Below are 12,345 nucleotides of genomic sequence, written 5' to 3'. Positions count from 1 at the left end.
TTTATATTTGAACACCTTTATTGCTACTTTAAAAAAAATCACTTCTGAACTTCTTATACTGCTTAAATACTTCAAAGAAATAAAACTAAATGGCTTTCAGTTACACAGTGTATCAAAAATATTCAAAACTGGCAGAGTGGACTTATAAGAGTTCATACTTGATGGTGTGGTCTCCAACATTTGATTGCTTCTGATTTAATATTTTGAAACTTTAAAAAATGGCACTAGCGCAAAATGTTCTGTTTAATCAATTAAGTTTGTAGTCTACTGTGGTTTATTTTCCTTTGCTGTTTTTCTCTGTAACACTTATTACAGTAACATTAACTCCCATGTATTCCTTCCCCTTCCTTGATCCAGTCTGATTAAACTTCCTATATTCCAGTTGGAGAGAAAAGCATGGGACAGTTCACTCTGGCATATGCTTCTCGTTGTAGAAGGGAGACTGAAATTTGTGCATTTGCTATATATAGTATTCTATGAAATGATAGCTGTTTGTATATATTCCTATATGGATTTGTCCTACACATTTGATTCATTCACAGGATAAAGGTGACATCAGTAGTAGGGATGGGCATGAACCTAAAAAAAAGGTGGTCCACAAACTGAAATGACCCGACAAGGTCTCATTTATGTCAGACCTGGTCCTAATAACAAATGAGTTCAACACTCCTGCTCTACAGTGACCTCTGTAGCTCTGATTTGTGATGATTTCTCTGCAAAGAGTGAATTTTTCAATATCACTATCAATCTTACTATGCTGTATAAACCTGAAATCTTCTCTGAGCATTGCACAGTAGGGACTTAGAGGTCAGAGGTATCTTAAAGAGGCTATTATAAATAGTAGTAGATACAAACATTTGAGTTAAAAGGAAATAGCTCCTATTCAGGTTATAGGTTTCCGAAATATCAATTCATACACTAAAATACATTTGGGCTTGGTAAGGGGATAATAAAACTTTTTATGGTTATGGATAAAACACACTGATTTTTAATTTCTTTCATAGTATTTTGTCTTGGAAATATGGCAGCCCCACATCACAAGAAAGGAAGACTCAGTACTCTTAAGAAGAATAAGCTTTTTCTTGCAGTTAAACCCACATCTTAGAGTCTAAAGGCATTCTGCATGAATCATTTTCATATTGTTGAGTTCCTATCTGAAGCAAAGCCAAAGTCCACACAGTAATCTTGTTCAACCTTTCAGTCTGATTTAAGCTATTTAAACCAAAATCCTTGATTTAATCTGAAGCGAGCTAGTTAATTCATTGAGATGAATAACCAGAAACTAAGAAACAGCTCTTAAAAGAGATAGAACAAGAAAGGAGGACTGAAACCTGGTTTATATTTTGTCTTATTATTGTTTAAGGAATTGCAACCAAAATCCAAGAAATAACTAACACTTTTAAAAACTGGACCTATGGAAAGAAATAATACTTTGAAATCTTTTGCTACAAAACAAATATAAAAGCAGGTTCTTTCTTTGCTGAAGAAGAAAGAAAATTAAAATCAATAGCACCTGATTCAAGCAGATGCCTCTGAGTTCCCAAATCAAATGAAAAGCTCACATCCATATGAATAATAAATGTTGAAAATGCGGTGATCTAAAGCATCTTGTGATAACATTGCTGGGCATCTTGAATAATTAAACTGAAATAATAAATGCTTAGATAATTACATCCCAGTTTTTGAATGCCATAAACAAGGTGCAGAGTATAGAAGTCTCAACGAAAACAAGTACTTTGGGAGCAATCCTTTCGGTAGTAGTCCCATAAATACTCAATTCAAATGAATTTCTACCTATACTACAATCAGATTCTATTATTATAATATCACTTGTATGCATGGGAATGTAAGGCTGAAACATAGGCCCTTTTCACACTTTCCAGTGGAGCTGGTATTGTGCCGGCCTGGAGTAATCCGGGACGGGGATGGGAGTTTTCAGACACATGTTTTTTTCCCGGTAGGTTTCTGTGATTGAAGCGAGCCATTTCATACTATTCCACTTTCATCTCGCTTCCATGGGTGCTGGCTGTTTTCGTGCCCTTTTTTGCCTGCTGGCGCATGATCTCTGGTTTTTGGGGTTTTTTTGGAGCATTGGGCTATGATTGCAATAGCGCAATAGCCCTATAGCGATGTTTCAAAACAGTACCACCATAGGATTGGATACACTGTTCAAGTGGGAAGAGAGTTTACAATCTGAACATGGTCTGTGGCTCCCCCCCCTAATATTTATACCTGCTGCAGCTTGGCACAAGTCACTTTCCAGCCAATAGCCTGTGAGCATGGATGGGTGCACATCAGGCTGGGTTAGCAACATCTGTCTCACCAATCACTGTTGGTATGTTCTCCTGCCAGAACCTGCTGCCCTATGGGCAACCCCTCTCCAGGTGGCAACAGCCCCCCCATAAATGTGCCCCAGAGTCACCTACAAACCAATCACATTCCCGTGACTACTGTGTGGGCATGGAAGTGATAGCAACAGGTGACAGACCAATGCCTGGTGCCCTGATCTCCTGCTTGAACTGTGTATCCAATGGGGCACTTGTTACAAAGTGTCAGCCGCAGCAATTTCAGGCATCTCAATGGAGCCCAGGCATCCCTATGGTGTTGCTGTTTTGAAACATCGCTATAGCACTATAGTGCTATTGCGATCTTAGCCCAACGTTTAAAAAAAACCCGCTGGAGATCGTGTGCCGGCAGGCAAAAAGGGACGCAAAAACAGCACTCTTGGAATCACTATGGGACCTTTCACACAGCGTCCCATAGCGATTTCAACCCGGAGGAGGGGTTGAAAACTGAAAGAAGCTGCTTTGTTAATGATGACTCAGGCATGCCTCACTACCGGGACAGCCATGGGACTGTGTGAAAAGGTAACAGTATTCCTGTAGCAGGCAGTTACTGAATCAGGTCTGTCTGAAATGCCAGCAGAAATCCGTTACTGTTCAGTAACTGACCAGCTGCCATACCGGAATACTTAGGCTGTGTGAAAAGGCACATAATGATTTAACTACAATATCTTTTTAGTTTAGTTTAGGAGAACCAGTTTGGTGTAGTGGTTAAGTGTGCGGACTCTTATCTGGGAGAATTGGGTCTGATTCCCCACTCCTCCACTTGCACCTGCTAGCATGGCCTTGGGTCAGCCACAGCTCTGGCAGAGGTTGTCCTTGAAAGGGCAGCTGCTGTGAGAACTCTCTCCAGCCCCACCCACCTCACAGGGTGTCTGTTGTGGGGGAGGAAGGTAAAGGAGATTGTGAGCCGCTCTGAGACTCTTCGGAGTGGAGGGCGGGATATAAATCCAATATCTTCTTCTTCTTCTAAAAGCTGAGGAACTGAATGTTCCTGTTAGTTGTGGAATCTATATATCTAATTCTCAGCAGACCCTCTGCCTGCGGATATTTATTTCCACAAACGGGGGCACACTCTCCCCCAACAGGTTTTTCAACAGGCTCAGGGGACACCGTGAATTTGCAGGGAAATCCAAAGAGTTTAAAAAAACCTCAGGGAGGGTTGAATTCCCCCTAATACCCTTTGATACCTTTTGAAATAGTTGCCACAGGAATCTATTCCAGACCCTGCTGCATCCACAGTGAGAAATAGATTGGCTGATAGGGGGGACGAGGGGAGATGGGAGGAAGCAAAAGTAGAATTGGAGCTGGGATTGGGGAGGATTCTTTGCTTCCACTTGCCCATGTTGAATGCTGTTTTTTCTGCAGTATGAATGCCTAAGTATTAGGGGGAAGTTTTAAAAGGGCATCTGAGCCCGCAACTGCAAAGCCTTGCAAGAAGGAGAGAAGGATCCTTCTCACCCCAGTCTCTGTAGCTGCAGACTCCGCTGTCATTTAAAAACAGTCTCTCATGCTTCTAACTGTTTCTCCCCTCCCCCGCCACAAGCTTGACTACTGCTTCTTCTCACTGCTTCTCTCCCCTGACTAACTAGAAACCAGAGAGAAGTTATGAAAAGATAGCTGAGGCATCATTAATGCATAAGTAGGCATAGTGACTGAGAGGTAGGTTGCAGGTGGAGAGGAGGTGGGACTTCCTCCAACCAGTTTCAGTTTATAAGTTGGTAGAATCTGACCCATTTTGCACCTATTAAAACATTCCTTAGCAACCCTTACAGACAAAGAAACTGCCAAAGATAGCTGGGATGCTATGAATGAATGTGGACTCATTGCAGGCTGCAGAGGACTGGAGTCCTGCAACTATATGGCAAGGCAAGAGACTGAACATACAAAGGTGCCTCAGGCTGATCTACTGATAAACAAATAACCATTTAAATGGCTGCTTTTGGCAAGTGCACTCAAATGCAAGTACAATTTAAAACAAACTACAAACATATTACACAACATTTTGTTGTGGGTCTCCACTTGTATATGTATATTTAGCAATTGTTTTGGATCTGCACTTTTTAGTGTTGGTGATACTTATATTTTGTGCTATGTACTGAGTATGGAGTAATGTGATTTTTTAAAATCCACAGTGGGTTGGATCCTAAGAGAATTTAAGAACACTATTGACCCCTGACTACACTGCAAATCATGGGATTAATTGGAACAAAAGCTATAAGGGATTGGGGGGGGGGCAGTAAAGAGGGGTTGTAGGTGGGACCCAAGAAGAAACATTAGTAGAATTCAACCCATTTTGCACAGTATGCCATTATTTATTTTACAAAATATATACCCCACCTTTCTGGCTTCATAAAGGCCAGCAAGATAGCTAACAAATTAAAACATACATAATAAAATCACATCTAAAACCCCTTTAAAAACAACAAATACATAGTTACCTTGAAAGCATAAAAATGCATACACAAACATATAAAACATAATACATACAAATACATACAAAACATAAAAACCATTAAAACATTCAGCAGGAAGAACGAATCACTGAAAGAATGCCAAATGAAACAAAAGAAATGTCTGACTGCTAGTAGAAGATGGCAGCAGAAGAGGACAGATGAGTCTCCTTGAGGAGAAAATTCAGAGTTCGGCAACAAGACCAAGAACGCTCTCTTCTAGGTTGTTACCCACCTAGCTACAGTAGGTGGGGACACTTGAAGAAGGGCCTTGGAAGCCAACCACAGTGGCCCAGTAGGTTTCTAAGGGAGCAGGTGGTCCTTGGTCTATGTTGATCTCAAACAATATAGGGCTTTAAAGATCAACATCACTCTTTGAATTATGTCCAGAAACAAACGTGGCGTCTGTTTAGATGGGCCAAGACTGGAGTGGTATGGTCCCTATGATGAATTCCACTTAACATTCTAGCTGCAGTATTCCAAACCATTTGAAGATAGTTTCACAAGAATAGCCATGTTTGTCAGCAGTAGGTTATAATCCAGTAGCATCTTGGAGACCAACAAGTTTGTTTTGGTATAAACTTTTGAAAATCAAACTCCCTTTGATTCTTGAAAGCTTATACCCTGTTCCTCCCCCAAATTTTGTTGGTCTTTAAAGTGCTACTGGGCTCAAATCTAACTCTTGATCCAACTGAAATATCTGAACACTTTCAAGAGCAACCCTGCATACAACACATCACAATAATCTATTTTAAATGTAATCAAGGCATGTACCACAGCAACCAGACCTTCTCTGTCCAGGAAAGGCTACAGCTGGCTAGCCAGCCAAAGCTGGGAAAAGGCACTCCTGGACACAGCTGCCATCTGCTTACCCAGCCCTAGACCTGGGTCCAAAAGTACCCACAAATTATGGACCTGTTCTGTTATCCCCCGTCAGATTCACTAAATAAGTTTGCCTTTGATTTAAGATGGGTAAATTAGCTCAAAGGCAGTGTGGTGTATGCAAGGGTTGTATGCTTATCTGTTTTGATCCCATCTAATTTGTGAGTTTTCCCTGATGCCTCTTTTCTCCTCCCATTCTCTCACTCTCTTTTGCCCTTTCTGCATTATGGAAATCTGAGCAAATAAAAAACGGGTTGCCTCACCTGAGAATGCTGCCTGGGGTTGGGACAGCTAAAGAGCATGAAACTGAAGCTGATGGCTCCTCTGCAGCTGAAGTCATGGGCAGCCAAGGGCAGCGCCAGTAGTTGGTAACATACTTCCCTTGAAATGAAGGCAGCACCACCACTGCAAATTCACATCCTGAGGTACCCACAAAAGCCAGAATGTTTTTCTTCCCCACATCACCCCACCCTGACCCACCCCACTCCATGGGCTTTATTGTGTTCAATTTCTCTCTCAGCTTTGTCTGAATCCACCAGTTGTGAACAGTGTAAAGAGCTACGATATGACTGGGATAAAATTCCTAGCAAGGTCTTTCCCCAACTTTCATTTATTTACTATCTAGTATGACTATAAATTCAACTAAGAGTCTGTAAAATGCCACATGAGTGTCTAGGCATGATGCTAAGTAGACAGAACAAAAATCTAAGCCAGAAGATATATTGTAGATTTTAGTAACTTCAAAAGGGAAAAAATGAAAAGGAGGAAGAAAATCAGCAAGTCTAGAGTCTTCCCTGTCAGTTCCTCAACTGCTATGGTCGCATGCCACTGCTCACTGGTGTTGGTGAACAGGTCCAGGTGGCTGCAAACTGCATTATCACACTGATTTGTGTGAGATACATACTAAGTTTTCTTGTTCTCCCTCTGACAGCCCTGTGCACAAGTGGAGGGGCCAGGTAATGGCTATGGTGGAAGCGCCAGAAGCGTAATGAGAAGGGAAGAGAGCAAAGAGAGCTGTGTGTTCAAGGGTCTGTTCCTTCCCCCAAAAGCAGTACAGCTCCCAAACAAGCAATGCTTGCCTCAAAAGGAGGCACAAGCTGGGGTGGACGTGTGCAGTGGTAACAGCAAGAAACCATATGAGTCCTGCACTCAGACAAAAATCTGTGCATTAAGGGCTAAAAATCTGTACACCATCACAGTGTAGGGCTAGTGCAGTTTAGCAGGGACACTCTTCTTGATATGGTTATCAGCATCACTTTATCTGGAAATAGCACCTGAAAGGGCAACAGCACACACATGTCTGTTGTTCTTTCCCCTTACCCAGGGCTTTTTTTGTAGCAGGAACTCCTTTGCATATCAGGCCATACCCCCCTGATGTAGCCAATCCTCCTGAAGCTTACAGTAGAAGAAGAGCCCTGGAAGAAGAGTCCTGGAAGAAGAGCCCTGGAAGCTCTTGGAGGATTGGCTATATCAGCAGGGTTTGGCCTAATGTGCAAAGGAGTTCCTGCTACAAAAAATTATAGCCCTGACCTTACCTGCTGTATTCTTCTTCTACTATCATATCTCCCTCTACCCAACACACTATGAAATGTGTTTACACAATTGTATATAATAATGTACTTAACATACAATTAATGTTGATTTACTGCTGCAGAGATAATGGTGGAAATGTATACATTTTATGAGAAATTTTGAATCTTAGGAAATGTATAATGTTAGGGGGAAATCAAGAACTACATGTTCAGCTTGAACAAAGAATGAAAGCACAACTTCTTCATTCATTCTTAATTACTATGCTGCACCAGCACCATTCCTGTCAAAAGAAAGAAAAAAATGCAGTTAGGGCTTTATTGTGTTCAATTTCTCTCTCAGAATTGTCTGAATCCACCAGTTGTGAGCAGAGCAAAGAGCTATGATATGAATGGGAGAAAATTCCTACAGCTTGCAAAATCTTTTCCCATCTTTCATTTATTTACTATCTAGTATGATTATAAATTCAGCTAAGAGTCTGTGAAATGCCACAGGAGTATCTAGGCATGATTCTAGGTAGATAGAACAAAAATATAAGCCAGAAGGTATATTGTAGATTTCAGTAACTTCAAAAGGAAAAAAATGGCTGAAAATAAAGCATGCTGTCCAGGAATTAAAACCTGTGACTCAAGTAATCCCATAAAAGATGTTTATTCACTGAAAGCAGAAAGACTGGCATCAAATCTGGTTATACCTTGTGAGAATGCTCTCCTTCCTCTTACACACATAATATATTGATACTTCAGTAGCTGCAGATACTAGTTCCGTAATCCTTTTATTCATCATGACAGCAAGTTTTCTCAGGGGTGGAAATAATACATGATTGACATGGAATACATGTATCCCATATAATGCTCATCAAGACACTATAAAGCCAAAGACAGCTTGGAGAGTAACTGGGATTTTACAAAAGGTATCATCTTAAAAGTGAATATAAATATTGCGTTACTTGCCACAATATTGAGTTCTAGCAATATTTTAAAATGACGTTATTAACATTATATTCTTTGAGGTATATTGCTTTGTAGTTTTCATGGCAACACTTCTGTAACCAAAGGTTTACTTAACAAAAGGAATAGGATCAGCTGGTACACTGCTGCCCAATTTGCTATTGATTCTAAAGAGACAGGGTGAGGACCCTTTGCCTTCCGTTCTTTTTCCCTTTCTGTACCTATCATAGAGCTGACTTTAAAAGTATATGTTCACTGCTAAATGTTCAGATTTTCTTCCCAGTCAATACATTGTATGGTGAGTATATAAGCAATTAATATTACTGTTACTGTAAGAGGTATTTACAGTAATATGTTCTGTGACTTAATACAATGCAGGTATCTTAATACAATATGTCCAATTCATTCCCGAAGCAATTTGTAAGTCGAATTAAGTTAGGTAGACTCTTCAGATATTTCCAAAGCAAAAGAAACAATCCATGAACCTACTTTCCATTTTTGGCACAGGGAAGATTTTAACTCAGTCAATTAACCTTTAAACACTGTGCCAAAAAGAATTGTTCTGAGAACATGCATCATCAAGTATAGAATGCTAAACAATAGGTCTATTGCAGCTTTGCAAATGAGTGGACCTCCCTTGGTTCACATTATCAATCACAGCATTTTACACTTGCAACATCAGCCTCCTATTCCCTTAAAATATTGTCAAGGACAGCAATATTGTTCAGATTTTTTAAAAAGCCAATTGTATTTTATGCTGACATCTGTGGATCAGTCAGTCAAGGGGTCTAGGGCCGAGGTCAGACGTACATAAACTGACGAGATGGCCATGGATGAAAGCCAGATGCATGTCGGATTTTATGTGGTTGTCCAAACATCAGCATCTGGCAATGGTCGTTGGCTCGTTCATGTCCCAAACTGCCACGATTGAGACACGGACTTTTTTGATAGTACATTAAATCCGGAATAAGAATGCTTCCGATGACTCCTGCATGTACTTTCTATGTTTGAGCGCTCCATTGTAGCCAACTCGTCGCAAGCACACATCTGCTTCCCTGCGAGAGCCAACTCCAAATGATATCATTGTGCCAGCAATTGTTGACTCAGCCTTCCAACCTTCCGAGGTCAGTAAAATGAGCACCTAGCTTGCTGGGGGGGGGGGAGTGTAATGACCGGGGAAGGCAATGGCAAACCACCCCGTAAAAGGTCTGCTGTGAAAACTTTGTGAAAGCAGCATCACCCCAGAGTCGCAAATGACTGGTGCTTGCACAGGGGACCTTTTCTAAATGGTGGGGGTGGGGGAGGCAGATCGGCCACCTTTGCCTTCTCCTCACCAGGAGGAGAGATGGCAAAGAGAGTTCCTGTGCTCCCCCCATTTAAACACCCTGGCGGGGTGTTCATTTTTTGTGACACTCTACATTGTTTGATGCCCATTCCGGTCTGTTCCGGCCCATTCCGGCTTTTACCCTGTCCCATTTAAATGGGGGGTGGAGGAAGATGACCCACCTTGCCATCTCCCCGCCAGGCGGAGAGACAGCAAAGAGAGTTGCCGTGCTCCCCCCCCCCATTTAAACACCACGGTGGGGTGTTTAAACGGGGGGAGGAAGATCACCCACCTTTGCTGTCTCCCCACCAGGTGGAGAGACAGCAAAGAGAACTCCTGGGCTTCCCCTCCCTGGCTGGGTGTTTAAATGGGGGGGGGGGCAGATTGCCCACCTTTTCTGGCACTTTTTTTTATTAAAAAAAACCAAGCATGATATCTCATGGTACTGCGCTTGCACGAGTGCGAAATGCCATCTCAAAAAATGAGGTCCGATTGAGACCTCTGATCAACCAATGACGGGATCAACGCTGCTTAGAACTGGATGGAGGGATGTCTGATCAGGAAATTCATTGTAAAAAAGCTGCGGGGTATAATAGTGACAGATTAGGGATGGATTTAATGGTGAGTGTGACCGCGGCCTAGGTTTTTCTGAAAAGGGCAATTCATGACATTAATACGAGGGACTGGTTTGCCTTGGCTCACATCAAGACAAGAAAGGCATGAGACTTGATTAGTTTTCTCTGTTTTAGATGCTGGCATATTTTTGCCTCAAGTTTTGTCTGCTGCTTCTCCACATTGGCTTTTCTGATGCTGCTGACCCACCCACCCTCCCTTTCACATCATGGGATTGGCAGTTTGTCTTTGGGGCCAAGCAGGATTTTTTTTTGGGGGGGGGGGAGTTCCTCTGATTTGCTATTGAAGGGGCCCTTTTATAACCTGCTTCCTGGTTTTTTGGAAAGGATGGTTAAACAAGTCTGATCTGTGGATGGTTCAGGCTATAATAGTTTGCCAGGGGTAAGGCAGGCTAATCACAATAGGTAGGGATAATCTGCAAACACTCTGAAGCATCCAGGTGGACAGCTGTGTTGATCTGAAGCAGGAGAACAAAGTAGGAGTCCAATGGCACCTTGGTCTTAAAGATGCTAGTGGACTCCTCCTCTGAAGCATCAGTAGTGATGGAGGATGGGTCAGAATAGTGCATCATTGGCTGTGCAGTTGGGTGTGACTGGGAAGCCCTCTGTGCTGAGCAACATCTTTCTGAACCTGGCAGTGGATATACAATGCATCAGGAAAAGGGGATGGGACTTATCACATCTCAGCTCATTGTGTGCAGGAGATGATAAATATGGCCAATGGAAAACACAAGCCGAGTTTGGAGTCAGGGTGGATCTGCCCAACATAGGCAGTCATTGCCAGGCTGCTTAGTACAGCCCACCAATATGTTAGCATATTTATGAGATTATACAGATCTTCCCAAATAAATAAACAACTTATATCCAATGCTGTTGTCTCCACTGAAAGGTACCTTGAGCAAATGTTAAAAGATTTCAGTGTGTGATCTCACTATAGACCATACATCATGCAACAGAACACACTGTCACTTGACAGGGCATGTCATTCTCTTACATCAGAGATGCCAAGGCCCTGTTGAGGATTGGCCACAGAGCCACTTGGACAAGATCAGACAAGGCAATGTGGTGAGAGGAGAGAGAATGGGAACACGTCTTAGTGGGTCTTATGAACTCAGTGTGACTGTGACTGCTCCAACCACCCACATTGTGGTGACAGAATGTTCAAATGGGATGAGATCCAACGAGTTTACATTTCCTATTGTGAGAGCAGTTTCTAGTGTGATGACATGGGGTAACAAATGGAGCATACAGGCATATGATTCAGTACTATTTGAACACAGCATCACTGTATGAGTGCATTGTGGTATAGAGGCAGGATATCCAAAGTGTACTCACATGCATTCCATACCATAAAGGGGTCTGTGCATGGGCCAGTCTGGGACAAGGGCCCAAATCTAACCTGTTGTACAAACTGCTGGTGGAGCAGATACAGTTGTTTTTTAAAGACAGGTCTTATCTGTAGAGCTTGATAATATGCAAGCTTGAGGAAAAAGCTAGACTATGAACAACCTCCTCACACCATATTGAACCTGAAGGAGGAGAACAGTCTGAGAGATAAGACTCTGTGATCTTCCTGGCCTGTCTCCTGGAATATTTATGTTAATTAGCACTGTCTTTTTGAATGTTTATGTTAGAGGGATCTGAGTGGGGCGGGCAGACTGCACTTTTGGGCTATTTAGGGGTACTTGTATTCTGTGTCTTTATTCCTAGCAATGCCTCTCTAGTTTGGTGTAATGGTTAAGTGTGTAAACTCTTATATGGGAGAACCAGGTTTGATTCCCCACTTCTCCACTTGCAGCTGGTGGAATGGCCTTGGGTCAGCCATAGCTCTGGTAGGAGTTGTCCTTGAAAGGACAGCTGCTGTAAGAGCTCTGTCAGCCCCATCTACCTCACAGGGTGTCTGTTGTGGGGGAGGAAGGTAAAGGAGATTGTGAGCTGCTCTGAGACTGAGATTCAGAGTGGAGGGCGGGGTATAAATCCAATATCTTCTTCTTCTTCTTCTTCTTCTTCTTCTTCTTCTTCTTCTTCTTCTTCTTCGGTTCTGTATTAGTAGCATTTCAACAAAGCTTCACCTATATCCATACAGAAGAAGTATATCGGAGTGTTACTTGACAAACCTTAAACCTGGTGGCTGGGAACAAATCAGTGTTCCCATCTGGCAAATAGCATGGCACCTTATGGGATTTTAAGAAAGCCTCTCAGCTGTCAATCACTATAGCCAGATGCTAAGTC

This window comes from Heteronotia binoei, chromosome 9 (assembly GCF_032191835.1).
Source record: "Heteronotia binoei isolate CCM8104 ecotype False Entrance Well chromosome 9, APGP_CSIRO_Hbin_v1, whole genome shotgun sequence".
NCBI lineage: Eukaryota > Metazoa > Chordata > Lepidosauria > Squamata > Gekkonidae > Heteronotia > Heteronotia binoei.
Note: the sequence above shows the minus strand (reverse complement) of the source record.